We start from the raw sequence: 14,498 nt of genomic DNA, 5'->3' as shown, positions 1-14,498 counted from the left end.
TGGGTAAAAGAAGAAATTAAACGTGACTTCATAAAGTTCTTAGAAACAAATGACAATGAAAACACAACATGCCAAAAACTTTGGGACACGGAAAAAGCAGTACTGAGAGGACAATTTATTGCGATAAATGTGCACATCCAAAAAGAAGAAAGAACCAAAATTAACACATTAACACAGCATTTATAACAATTATAAACAGACCAGCAGAGGAAACCTACAGTCATCAAAAGAAAAGAACTAATAAAGACAAGAGCAGAAATAATTGAGATAGAAAACAGAAAAACTGTAGAAAGAATCAACAGAACAAGAAGCTGGTTCTTTGAAAGGATTAATAAAATTGACAAACCATTGGCAAACCTAACAAAAGAAAAGAGGGCGAAGACACAAATAAGTTGCATTAGAAACCACACTGGCGATGTCACAATGGAACCAAATGAAATCAAAAGGATAATAACAGAATACTATGAAGAGCTGTACTCCAGTAAATTTGAAAACTTAGAAGAGATGGATACATTTTTAGAAAAACAGGACCTACCTAAACTTACACAGAGTGAAGTAGAAAACCTGAACAGACCCATAACAAAAGAAGAAATTGGTCAGGTCATCAAAAAACTCCCAACCAAAAGAAGTCCAGGCCCAGACGACTTCACTGGTGAGTTCTACCAAACATTCAGGGAAGAGCTGTCACCAATACTACTCAAATTATTCCAGAATATAGAAGAGGATGGAACTATTCCTAATAATTTTTATGAAACAAGCATAACCCTCATACCAAAACCAGGGAAGGACATCACTAAGAAAGAAAACTATAGACCAATATCCCGCATGAACATAGATACAAAAATTCTCAACAAAATCCTAGCCAACAGAATCTAGCACCACATCAAAAAAATAATACATCGTGACCAAGTGGGTTTCATAAAAGGGATGCAAGGATGGTTCAACATTAGAAAACCAATCAATGCAATCCACCATATAAATAAGAAAAAGGAAAAGAACCACATGATTATATCGATTGATGCAGAAAAGGCATTTGACAAAATCCAACATCCATTCCAGATAAAAGCAAACAACAAAGTAGTAATTGAAGGGAAATTCCTCAACATAATCAAGAGTATATATACAAAACCAACAAGGTTTCCCTTGCCTACCATTGTAAAATAGACACTATAGGGAGGAAGAAAGGAATAGCCAGAAACATCAGTACAGAAAGCTTGTAAGTCCGTCTTCAGCCTATAACTGATTGGAATACCTTAAAGGGGGTTAGAAGTTGCCTAGTGAAAGTGGCTTCCTGTGGAGCCTTTACATTGCATATGACCATAGGTAGAATCCTAAACCCCATCCACAATCATCTGAGGTAGGAAATTTCCACTGGAAAGGACAAGTAGACCAGCCTGGAGTGGCTAGAACAGAAGATACTTCGTGAAAGACCAACAGGAAAAATCCAAAACAATAATGGCAGTCTGACTGATTACTACAAGTACAAGTAAGCTGTTCACCTGGGAGCCATCAAGGCAAGTGGTCGGGACCCCTCAGAGCAAACTCCTTTCCGAGACTGAGACTCAAGGGTAATACATGAGCAGGCAGGTGGTTTGGCTGGTGACCATATTGATCACTGATAAGGGGGAAAAAACAACAATGAAGTTGCAAGCTAAGTCCAACCACATTCAATAGACCTCTGTGAACCTGGGTGGAGACATGGATGGCCAGCAGTATGTCAAGACTTGGAGACTCCTGGGCCCAGAGGCAGTGACATGCCCATAGAAGACTAGAGCGGAGAGTGAAGCATCTAGCTGATATGAAGTGAGGGGAGGTGCACAACAACACCCATACTTGCAGATAATACCCACTTGACTTGGCTTTGATGGCTGGATGATCAGAACTCAACTAGACGAAGAAAGAAGAGGCGGGGCGGGGAAGAAAGAGTAACCTGCTACAATTTGATGAACTTTACCTATACTTATGGATGTAATAGCTCAAAAAAGGGAACAAATCCTTACAGCGAGGATCACGCCCACCCCCTCAGTACACAGGGTTGACAGGGATGGGCAACTTAGACATTGGCTACCCAAAATGGGGGGGCCTATAAAGGCAAGAGTCTTGGTGTGGTGGTGTGGGTTAATGCGCCAGACTGTAAAGCCATTTGAACTGCATGGTTGGCGGTTCAAACTCACCAGCTACTCTTCCGAAACCCTATACAGGGTTGGTATGAGTCGGAATTGCTCGATGGCACTTAACAACAACAACATAAAGGCAAGAAGTGACTGGTTTACAAGTTTTCAAGAGGGAGTCTAGTTCCAGACAGGGCACGGAAAGGTAGAATCCCTACTGAATGATTTCCAATCTGTTGGGACCAGGCTGACAAAAGGAAATGGGGATAAGACTCTTGTGGTACCATAGTGAATAATTGCCATCAGGACTGACTGTGAGGGTAGGAAATATAGAGGTAGATGTATTTTGGCAAAAGGAGAAGGGAAGATTGATTTTGCAACCCAGGAGCAGAGGTCCCTGGGACCATCAACTGAGAAGAGCAGAGAGCTGTCTCTACCCAGAGAGGCAGAGACGCCAACGATGGAGACAGAGACAATGATGTGGACAGATGGAGCAGCCGGGGACACTGAACTCAGGGAGGGATAGGGTCTGTGTGTTGATGGGCAGCGGGACAGGGGGGATTGTAATCATTGCAATGAAATGAAATAGGATAGGATGAATGTAAAACTGATATTCTTCCATGTAAACTTCACAATAAAAACTTATTAAAAAAAAAAAAAAGACTCTCTAGTGAACATCTTTTATGATATGAGGCATCGTATTTTCAATATGATTGTGCCTTTTGTTAATTTACATTTGTGCGTGTGATATTGCATTTTCTTCGAGAGGAGCACATTTAGATTGCCAAGTGCCCTTTGTGTTGAGAAAATGAGCACTAAGTGATCGTTTGTTTTTGTTAGCTACCTTCAAGTCAACCCCTGACTCCTGGGCGCCCCATGTGCAGCAAAAGAGGACCATTCCCATGATTAGTTGACAATCCTGTTGTGATTCAAAAGTTTTTTACTGGCTGATTTTAAGAAGTCTATCACCAGATCTTTCTTCCAATTCTGTCTTAATCTGAAAGCTCCACTGAAATATGTTCAGATTCACAGCAATATCAAGTCTGGTGGCTGAATGTGAGTCCATGGGCCAGGAATTGGCACCAGACCCCAGCATGGAAGGTGAGAATTCTACCACTAAAGCATGTTGCTGTTGTTAAATGTCATTGAGTCAGTTCTCACTCATAGTGACCCTGTACAGTGTTTCCAAGGAGCAGCTGGTGAGTTTGATCCACTGACCTTGCAGTTCAAACCAACCTTATGATTGTGTGCTTATCCTACAGCGCCACACCACTAAAGCATAATAGTCTCCCAATTGATAGAGTTGTTGTTAAGTACTGTCTAGTTGGTTCTGCCTCATAGCAGCACTGTATAGGGTTTCCAAGGAGCAACTGGTAGGTTTGAACTGCTGACCTTGTGGTCATTCCAGTGCTTATCCTCAGTGCCACACCAGGACTCCAATCAATAGTGCAGCTGTTAATCTTCCATCTCACCACTAGGGCCTGACTCACCCAAGATTCTTCCCCCACCTCTCTTACCAAGTCTTCATCCTTACATATCGCATTGAATATGACAAACAACAGCACATTTTACATGGAGACTTTCAAGTTTACTAGCCAAAATCTAAGTATGAACATTCTGATGTGAGGGAAACTAAAATTAAAACTACAAAAACTTTAACTGTGCCTCTTGGTTTCATAATAGCTGTCAAAGTAGATCTTCCTTGAATATGACAGGCTTTACTTAAATGCATTGGTCATAAGGCAAGGGTCAAAAGGGTGGCACGTACAAAGGAAGTTGATATTTTTCCTCCATCAGACTCAGGGAGGGAACAAAATGACCCTATGAATCAGAGAAGGGCTGAGTCACTGGGTAATTGACTCACTAACAGCCATTAACATCCCACCAGCAATCTGAAAATGAGTGAAATCACGCATTCTGTAGAGAAGTGACTGCACCCATTACATCTGATGGCAGATGTGACAAATCTAGGACTGTTATTAAACAGATGAGAGTTGATCGCCCCATCTGACAATTCTGGAGGCTAGAATCCAAGGACTATAAGTGTTTACAACCAAGAAACTGTTGGATGCTATGAACAAGGTAAACAAGATTCCTTCAAACTGATGTTTTTCTGTCTCTCATATGAGATTATAAAAGGAAACTCATGAACTAAGCAGACAGATGATATTTAGTTCTGATTTCACTGGTCCTATTGAACAGCAAACTCTTTACTAAGGGGGCTGCTTTAATATATATTGAGTTTTCTGTGTAGTGATACAGATTACAATAGGCGACACAGGGTTAGGACACAGAGGAGCAAAAATAACCTGGTAGAATAATACCAGGGGTCTTTCAATCTGGGAGAAGAAAATAAGTATCATAAATTCAGCCAAAGAATTACCTTACCCAGGCATTAAGAAATGTCAGGTGCTGCTCTAGAACCCCCACCCCTACTGTCTTCCCACTCTAGGACCACCTTACAGTCTTCCAACCTGGAGGTATCATGAAATTAGGTCAGAAAGTACATAAGGGTTTTTGTTGAACTGGGAGATGGTTTCATTATCAGTGGATTCGACTTTCTGCAAATCTTGCTACTACCATAGTACCCTGCTTTCTCACTATCTGGTTTTCAATAATAATCACTAGATTGCTGAAGTTCCCACCTGGTAACTGACTGGTACCTGTCTAAGCCCCTTACTATAGGTTCTCCTGCTAACCAATTCAACCTCATCAAGTGAAGTTGTTCTGTCTATTACCATGTTGTTGTTGTTAAATGCTGCTGAGTCAGTTCCGACTCACAGACACCTTATCTAGGCTTTCAGAGGAACAGCTGATGGGTTTGAACTGCCAACCTTGTGGTTCAAAGTCACCTAGCAGTCCAGTGCCTTATCCTACAGTGCCACACCAGGACTCCCAGTCTACTGCTTTTCTCGCCCATGAATTCCACTTCTTTTTTTTTTTTTACTTTTAACATTGCTCTAATCAAGTTATGTAGGTGTTTGAAACAAGAACTTTCCAGACAGCTAAAAAGAGCAAAGTGAAGAATTATACTGAGAGCAATCTGTGAATACAGCTCCGGTTATGTGAACTCCAACTCCACTGAACTTTGGCACCAGACTCAAAACTGGTCTAAGCCACAATTTTCTTGTTAGTGTTTAGAAGCCCTGAACATATTTTCCTTCAGATTAAAAGAAAGAAAAATCAAATACTTGGAAACAGAATCTCACAAGCTTAGGTATTTAGAGTACAACTCAGCGTAGGTCACCATTCTCTCCTGTAGAATTTCAATCTGGCCTTGCAATAAGAGCCAAGTGTCCCTGCAGGCTCTGCCACTCATTAAGTATGTGTACTTGGGCAAATTGCTTAAACTGCCTAAGCCTTATTCCCTCTATCAGTTAAATGAGGTTAATAATACAGTTCTAATTAGCTCAACAGATTAGCTCTAATTTACTCAACAAATATTTATCGATCACTTATTATAGGCCTGATGCTGTTCAAGGCCTTAGGGATACAACCAAGTTTCATGCTTACATGAAAATGAGCTTACAGTTGACCTTGGATGAGATGTGGGGAACATGTGGGGGATAGAAAAATAAGTAAGAAAACAAATCAATTGGCACGATCATTTTAGGGCTTGATAAATTCTATGAAGGAAACACAATAGCAGATGTGATGGTAACCTGTCCGGAGGTAGTGTGATAGAGAAGGGTGTAGGAACACTCCCTCTGGAGAGGTGACACCTGAGCCTGGGCTTTGTAAAAGAATTCAGCTCTGTGAAACGCTGACGTCAGCACAATCCAGAAAAAAGAACCAGAGCAATGGTCCCTATGCAGGAATGAACTTGAAATCATCTAAGAACAGAGAAAATGCCAGCATGGGTGGAATATGGGAGCCAGGAGTGAGGGTGACAACAGGGTAGGCAGTAAACAGATGAGGTTAAACAAGCAGCTGTGTAGGACCTTGGAAGTCACGGTAAGCAGTCGATGCCAGCCTACATGAGACGGTGAGCTATTCAGCTAGGCAGTTAGATGTACTGTGTGTTTGAAGTTCAGTGGAGAAGTTAGGAAAGAAAAGACTTACATGCATATATTATTTTTGACCCAGCTCTGTGCTAGACCATTCATTCATTCATTCATTCAACAGGCACTCTTCTAGACAATTTCCACAGGAAAATAAACCCAGTCGGGTTCCTCTTTATAATCTGTTGCTGTTGTTCAGTGCCGTTGTGCTGGTTCCAACTCACAGTGACCCTGTGTAGGGTTTCTGAGGAGTGGCTGGTGAGCTTCATCTGCTGACCTTGCAGTTCCAACCAACCTCACTGCTGGGAATTCTTGAATAGTTTCAAATTATAAGCTACATTAACAGAATGAAGCCAATTTATGACGTAAGAAGAAATACCAATTTGTACTTACATGCCTCAGATTCTTTGCACCTTCTCGAGTTTAAAAAATACATCCTCGAGCTTAAGAAATAGTTGCCTCATATTCATATTTATATCCATGTATATATAATCATCTCTGTCTCACAGGGCTTTTTTTGAGAATGAGATAACGGTCGTGCAGTGTTTGACACATGGTTCAGGTTGTGTAGGAGGCAGAGGCATGGATGAGGCAGATGTCCAACAAAGGGACTAGGCTTGAAGCTCGAACTTAGTGAGTGTGGGGTTGGTTGGAGGTAGGGATAGGTGGAGGCAGGGATGAGTGAAAATCACAGGGTGTTTAGATAGAGCGGACATGGGTGTGACAGTGGAGTATGTTTGGGAAGAGAGTTGGGTGTGGAGTAGAATTTGGTGTGAGGGTGGCATGGGTGTGAGAGTAGAGGTGGGTGTAGGCTTGGAGTGGGTGTAAGGTGGAGTTTGGTGTTGGGATGAAGTGGGTTTGAGATGGAGGTTTGTGTTGGCATGGAGTGGATGTAGGCTGGAGCATGGAGTTGAGATGAAATGGAGGTGGATGTGGGGTAGATTGGGTGTGGAGGGGGAGTTTTGGAGTGAGGATACAGTGTGTATGGAGAGGAAGTGATTGTGGGGATGGAGTTGGGAATTTGGTGTGAGGATGGAGTGGGTGAGTGTGAAATCTACTGGTCCTGTCCCTTCTAAGTCTGATTTGGATGGCCCACACAAAACTTTGTCTTTTAGCACAGCTATCATCCGAGGGTTGTGGTATAACCAGTGAGTTACACCATATACCCAGACCCAGTGGTTGTTCTATAACTGATAAACTCACACTCTAGCTGTAATCAAGGGACACCACTTGCAGATCCTGTCCATTCACAGCGCTATTCAGTTGAGCCTGCATGTGTGAAGAAAGGAATTGCACTGCCTCCAGGAATGGACCAGGTCTGAAACTTCCCTGAAGGAGCGCTGCATTTGCTCACTCATGGTATAGTTGTGGAAGGTAAAACTACTCAAGCATAGAATAAAACAATCAAACAAAGATAAATTCACTGAGTCTTTGGATTGAACTTTATCAGCACGCCTCAAGCTAAAAGATCTGAAGTAAATATTCAAACTTGCACTTGCAATATTGAAGGATTCTCTATGTCTCCTGATGTGGCACTGTATGACTGGAGGTTGAGCACCAGACTGCTAACCACAGGATTGGCCATTCAAACCCACCAGCCACTCCGTGGAAACCCTATACAGGGTGGCTATGAGTCAGAACTGACTCCACAGCACTTAATAACAACAACAATGGGAAAAATATATTGAATGATGAAGAAAGCATCAAAAGAAGATGGAATGAATGAATACACAGTTGTTGTTGTTGTTAGGTGTCATCAAGTCGGTACTGACCTATAGTGATCTTATGCACACAAGAATGAAACACTGCCCGATCCTGGGCCAACTTCACTACTGTAGCTGCGCTTGAGTCCATCGATGCTGCCACTTGGCCAATCCATCTCGTTGGGGGTCTTCCTCTTTTACCCTGACCGTCCACCTTTCCAAACATGATATTCTTCTCCAGTGACTGGTCCCTCCTGACAATATGTCTGAAGTATGAGAGACAAAGTATGACCATCTTGGCCTCCAAGGAGCACTCTGGCTGCACTTCTTCCAAAATGGATCTATTGGTTCTTTTGGCAGCCCATGGCACTTTCAATATTCTCCTCCAGCACCATAACTCAAAAGCATCAGCTCTTCTACGGTCTTAGTCTTTAAGCTGACATCTTTGCTCTTCAACACTTTAAAAAGGTCTTGTGCAACAGATTTGCTTAATGCAACATGTCCTTTGATTTCTTGACTGCTGCTTCCATGAGTGTTGATTGTTTATCCAAGAAGAATGAAGTCCTGGACAACTTCAATCTTTTCTCCGTTGATAAGAATGTTGTTTATTGGTCCAGTGGAGAGGATTTTTGTTTTCTTTACATTAAGCTCTAATCCATACCAAGGGCTGTGCTCTTTGATCTTCATCAGTAAATGTTTTAAGTCTTCTTCACTTTCAGCGAGCAAGGTTGTATCATCTGCATATTGCAGGTTGTTAATTAGTCTTCCTCCAATCCTGATGCCACGTTTTTCTTCATAGAACCCAGCTTCTCGTATTATTTGCTCAGCATACAGGTTGAATAAGTATGGTAAAAGAATACAACCTTGTCGCACATCTTTTTTAATGTTAAAACATTTAGTGTTCCCATGTTCTGTTCAAACAACTGCCTCTTGGTCCAGGTACAAATTCCTCATGAGCACAATTAAGTGTTCCAGAATACTCATACTTTTCAGTGTTGTCCATAGCTTGTATTGATCCACACAATTGAAAGCCTTTGCGTAGCCAATAAAGCACAGGTAAACATCTTTCTGATATTCTCTGCTTTCAGCCAAGATCCATCGGACATCAACAATGATATCCCTTGTTTCACGGCCTCTTCTGAATTTGACTTGAACATCTGGAAGTTCTCTGTCAATGTATGATTGCAGCCGTTTCTGTATTACCTTTAGCAAAATTTTACTTGCATGGGATATCAAAGAGATTGTCCAATGATTTCCACATCCCCTTTGGTCACCTCTCTTTGGAATGGGCACAAATATGGATCTCTTCCAATCAGTCGGCCAGATAGTTAGTTGTCTTCCAAATTTCTTGGCATAGACGAGTGAGTGCCTCCTGTGCCGCCTCACTTTCTTGAAAGATTTCAATTTTTATTCCATCAATTCCTGCTGCGTTGTTCTTTGCCAATTCCTTCAATGCACCTTGGACTTCCTCCTTCAGTATCATTGGCTCTTGATCATATACTACCTCTTAAAACAGTTGAACACTAACCATTTCCTTTTGGTACAGTGACTCTGTGTATTCCTTCCATCTTCTCTTGATGCCTTCTGCATCATTCAGTAATTTGCCCAGTTGAATCTTTCAATAATGAAAGTCGAGGCTTGAATTTTTTCTTCAGTTCCCCCAGCTTGAAAAATGTTGAGCATGTTCTTCCTTTTTGGTTTTCTGAATCCAGATCTTTGCACATTTTGATACCTAAAAGTTAAGAGCTCTGGTAGTGTAATGGTTACGAGTCGGGCTGCTAATGTCAAGGTCAGTAGTTTGAAACTACCAACCATTCCATGAGAGAAACATGAGGCTTTCTGCTCCCATAAAGATTTATAGCCTCAGAAACCCTACACAGGGTCCCTATGAGTTGGAACCAACTCCATGGCACGCAACTACCACCACCACCACCACCACCGTACCTAGAAGTTTACTCCTGGTGTGGAAATGTAAGGTAATACTGGACCACAAGGTCAGTTTGAACTGCAAGGTCAGTGGTTCAAACTCACCAGCCACTTTTTGGAAACCCTACACAGGATCGCTATAAGTCAGAATCATCTCAACAGCACTTAACAACATACCTAAAAGTGGAGTCCTGGTGTGATGCTGTAGGGTAAGCATTCGACCACAAGGTCGGCAGTTCAAAATTACCAACTGCTCCTTGGAAACCCTAAACAGGGCACTATGACTCGGGACTGTCTCAACAACACACCTAACAGTAACGGTCAACATTCAACTACTCTAGGCGGTTCCATATGATCAAGAACCAATGGTACTGGAGGAAGACGTCAAAACTGCACATAAAACCTTGGTGAAAACCAAGGCTTCAGGAATTAATGGACTAGACATCGAAACCTTTCAATAAACTGAAGCAGCCCTGGAGGCACTCACTCATCTATGACAAAAAATTTGGAAGACAACTACCTGGTCAACCGATTGGAAGAAATTCATATTTGTGCCCATTCCAAAGAGAGGTGGCCCAATGGCATGTGGGAAACATTAAGCAATATCATTAATATCACATGTCAGTAAAATTTTGCTGAAGAAATTTTAAAAATGGTTTTCACAGTACATCAACTGGGAACTCCCAGAAATTCAAGCCAGGTTGTAACAAAGGACATCCTTGCTGACATCAGATGAATCTTGGGTGACAGAAGAGAATATCAGAAAAATGTTTCTTTGTGCTTTATTTAATATGCAAAAACTTTCCACTGTGTGGATGTTAAACTATGGATAACATTGGGAAGAATAAGTATTCCAGAACTCTCAAGTATTCTCATGAGGAACCAAGAGGCAGTCATTAAAATACAACAAGGCAACACTGAATGATATAAAATCAGGTCCAGGATTGTATTTCTTTGCCGTACTTATTCAATCTGTATGCTGGACAAATAACCTAAGAAAATGGATTATATGAAGAAGTACGTAGCTTCAGGATTAGAGGAAGACTCCAATATGAAGATGATAACTTTTCTTGCTCTAAGTGAAGAGGACTTATCATATTTACTAATGAAGATTAAAGACTACAACCTTCAGTATGGATTGCACCTCAATGCAAAGAAAGCAAAATCCTCACAAAATCATCATGATAAATGGAGAAAAGTTTCAAGTTGTCAAAGACTTCATTTTTGAATCCACAGTCAACACTCATGGAAGCAGCAGTCCAGAAATGAAATGAACCAGACAAATCTGCTGCAAAAGGCCTCTTTAAAGTGTTCAAGAACAAATATATCAGTTTAAGGATTAAGGTGTGCCTGACCCAAGTCATAATATCTTCAGTTGCCTCATATGCATTTGAGAGTTGGACAATGAATAAAGAAGACCATGGAAGAATTGATGCATTTGAGTTATGGTGTTGGAGAACGATATTAAAAGTACTGTGGACTGCCAAGAAGGACATACAAATTGGTATTGGAAGAAGTACAGCTCGAACGCTCCTTAGAAACCAGGATGGTGAGACATCATCTCTTGTATTTCAGACATATCCCTGAAGAAGGACATCCTTCTTGGTAAAGGCGGCACCAAACAAAAAAAACAATATGACTTGTTTTTGCACAGTGAAATATGAGCAGAAATGACATGTGTCACGTCTGGACTTCCCTTACCCAGTCACCTCTTAAATTTGTGTTAAGTTGGTAGTGTCATAAAATCATGGCACCACAGTCTGTATGGGTTCCTAAGTAATTATGCTGAGTAGATGTCCCTGTCAACCTGGGCTGGACCTATATGCAGAGTAGGTTGTTGTTGTTGTTAAGTGCCATCGAGTCAGTTTCGACCCATAGTGACCCAGTATAGGGTTTCCAAGGAGCAGCTGGTGAGCTTGAACCACCAACCTTGCAGTTCAAATGGCTTTGCAGTCTGGCACATTAACCCACAGCGCCACACCAGGATTCAGAGTATAAGAAGCAGTAAAGGCCCGTAACTTTAATGCCCTAAGATTTGGGGAGGATTCTTTACAGTAGTATTATCAACCCTATTGAGCCCTGGTAGCATAGTGGGTTATGAGTTGGGCTGTTAACCACACCGTCAGCAGTTCGATTCTACCAGCTGGTTCGTGGGAGAAAGATGAAGCTTTTTGCTCCCGTAAAGATTTACAGCCTCAGAAACTCTATACAGGGTCACTATGACTCAGAACTGACTCCGCAGCACACAATCACCACCATCATGATTAGTACAGGTTCCATGTAATAAAAGTAGCTCAGATTTAGTGATGTAATACAACTTCTAGTCTGACCATTTTGAACTTTCACTCCTCCAAAATACCAGAGTTAGTTATTGGTATCTGGAAGCATCTGGGAGCCCGTCATCTTCATGGTGTGTTCCCATGCTGTTCTCACTTGACAGAGATATCTGGAACTAGCTAAAAAGTTATTTCCTTTCTTTTTCAGCTTAGGGAGAAACTGACTCCTTGGTGAATCAATTCTCTTTCTAATTTGAAATTATGAGTCAGACGCATCCCAAAGGTAAAGGCGATGTGAACTAAAGAGGTCATTGGGACTCTACCTGCTTGTTTCCTCACACTTTCTCAGGAAAGAGTGAAGGAAACTCACACAAAGGTGTCAGATGCCTGCAATCTACCAGGTGCTGAGCAGGTGATTTAGAGTCAAAGGCTCTGTTTTTGTTGTTATTAGGTGCCATCGAGTCAGTACCGACTCATAGCGACCCTATGTACAACAGAAAAAAACCACTGCTTGATCCTGGGCCAACCTCACTATTGTTACCACACTTGAGCCCATTGATACTGCCACTTTGCCAATCCATCTCACTGGGGGTCTTCCTCTGTATGCTCCTAAATTCTCTTCTTTAGGGCACAAGCCTCTCTGCGAATCTGCCGAATACCACTGTAGTCTCTCTTTGCAACAAAAATCCACTCCAAAGTATACAATCAACTCCAAGAGGTTGACAGAACTCACAGAGCCCAAGTGACAAATGTCTGTAATACAAAGATGTCATCTGACAGAGCTATGTGACAAACAGGAAATCATACACATTACAAACAGGAAAACCAAACCTGTTACGTTGGACCAATTCCAATTCATGAAGACCCTTTGTGTGACAGAGCAACACTGTGTTCGGTAGGGTTTTCTTGGGCTCCCTCTGTGCCTAAATGGTTTGCACTGGATTGCTAACCTAAGGTTGACAGTTCCAACCCACCCAGCCGTACTGCAGAAGACAGGTTTACCATCTGCTTTACTTGGGAGTACAGCCAAGAAGAAGACCCTATGAAACCATTCTATTCTGTAAAACACAGGGTAATTACGAGACAGGACCAACTCCACAGCAACAAATCTTAACAGAAATAGACCACCAGGGCTTTCTGGTTGAGTGTGAACCATCGATCTTTTACTTAGTGTTGTTGTTGTTAAGTGCCGTTGAGTCGGTTCCTACCCACAGTAACTCTGTACAAGGTTTCCGAGATGAACTTGAACCTCCGACCTTGTGCTTCAAACTGACTTTGCAGTCCAGTGCATTACCCTAAGCGCCACACCAGGACTTCACTCAGTTAGTAAGAGTGCAAACTGTTTGTACTAGCCAGGACCTCAAGGAAATCACACAGAATTTAAAAACCGGAGTCCAAGTTCTAGCACTGCCACCAAGAAGTCAGGAATTTGAGCCAATCCCTGGACATATCTGAGTCCCCATTATGATATATTCCTGACAAATCTCTTCTGTGCCTATTCTGCCCACATTGAGATCTGTGATGGATTAGGTGCTCTCCTTCAGCCAGCTTACAGACCAACCAGGGAGATGGCAAATACACCAACAGAGAGATGGGAACACCTACCTCCCCACCCTCTCACCTACACTCCCCCGAGAGAGGAGAAAGTGGATTCCAGGGACTGATTGGGCCCTGTTTGACAGAGAATGGGGGTCACTGCTTTTTATTAAAAAGGTTGTTTTCAAGCAAGTCAACCTGATTCTTGCTGTTTTCTTGTCACTGAAGCTGTGAACACAGCCTGCTTGACTTGCTTCTCGAGCTGTGCTTGTCTGCCTGTTTGGCTGGTTTCAGAGAAAGGCAGAGCATGTCTGGCAGAAACCCAGCCTCTTGCTCCTTCCTTCCTCATTTTCATACATTAACACAGTTCTTCACTCCTTCACTAGAATTCCAACCCAGGCTGAGAGTCAGGCTTGGATAATGTGTGGGGAGGAAGAGGCCCTACTCTTGTTTGCAGTCAATTGAACCCACCCAAGAATCTCTGGTAGCATTGTCAGGTTGTCAGGTAGCATCGAGTCGGAACCGACTCATAGCGACCCCATGCACAGCAGAACGAAACAATGTCCGATCCTGGGCCAACCTCACTACCGCTGCCACACTTGACACCATCAATGATGCCACCTGGCTGATCCATCTCGTTGGGGGTCTTCCTATTTTTCTCTGACCCTCCATCTTACCCAGCATGACATCCTTTTCCAGCAACTGTTCCCTCCTGACAATATGTCCAAAGTATGAGAGACGAAGCTTAGCCATCCTGGCCTCCAAGGAGCACTCTGCCTGCACTTCTTCCAAAATGGATCTATTGATTCTTTTGGCAGTCCATGGCACTTTTAGTATTCTCCTCCAACACCACAACTCAAAGGCATCAATTCTTCTACCATCTTCCTTATTCACTGTCCAGCTTTCGTATCCATATGAGGTTATTGAAAATACCATGGCTTGGGT

Source organism: Chrysochloris asiatica, unplaced genomic scaffold (genome assembly GCF_000296735.1).
Source record: "Chrysochloris asiatica unplaced genomic scaffold, ChrAsi1.0 scaffold00265, whole genome shotgun sequence".
NCBI lineage: Eukaryota > Metazoa > Chordata > Mammalia > Afrosoricida > Chrysochloridae > Chrysochloris > Chrysochloris asiatica.
The sequence above is the reverse complement of the archived record's forward strand: the minus strand, read 5'-3'. Positions refer to the sequence as shown.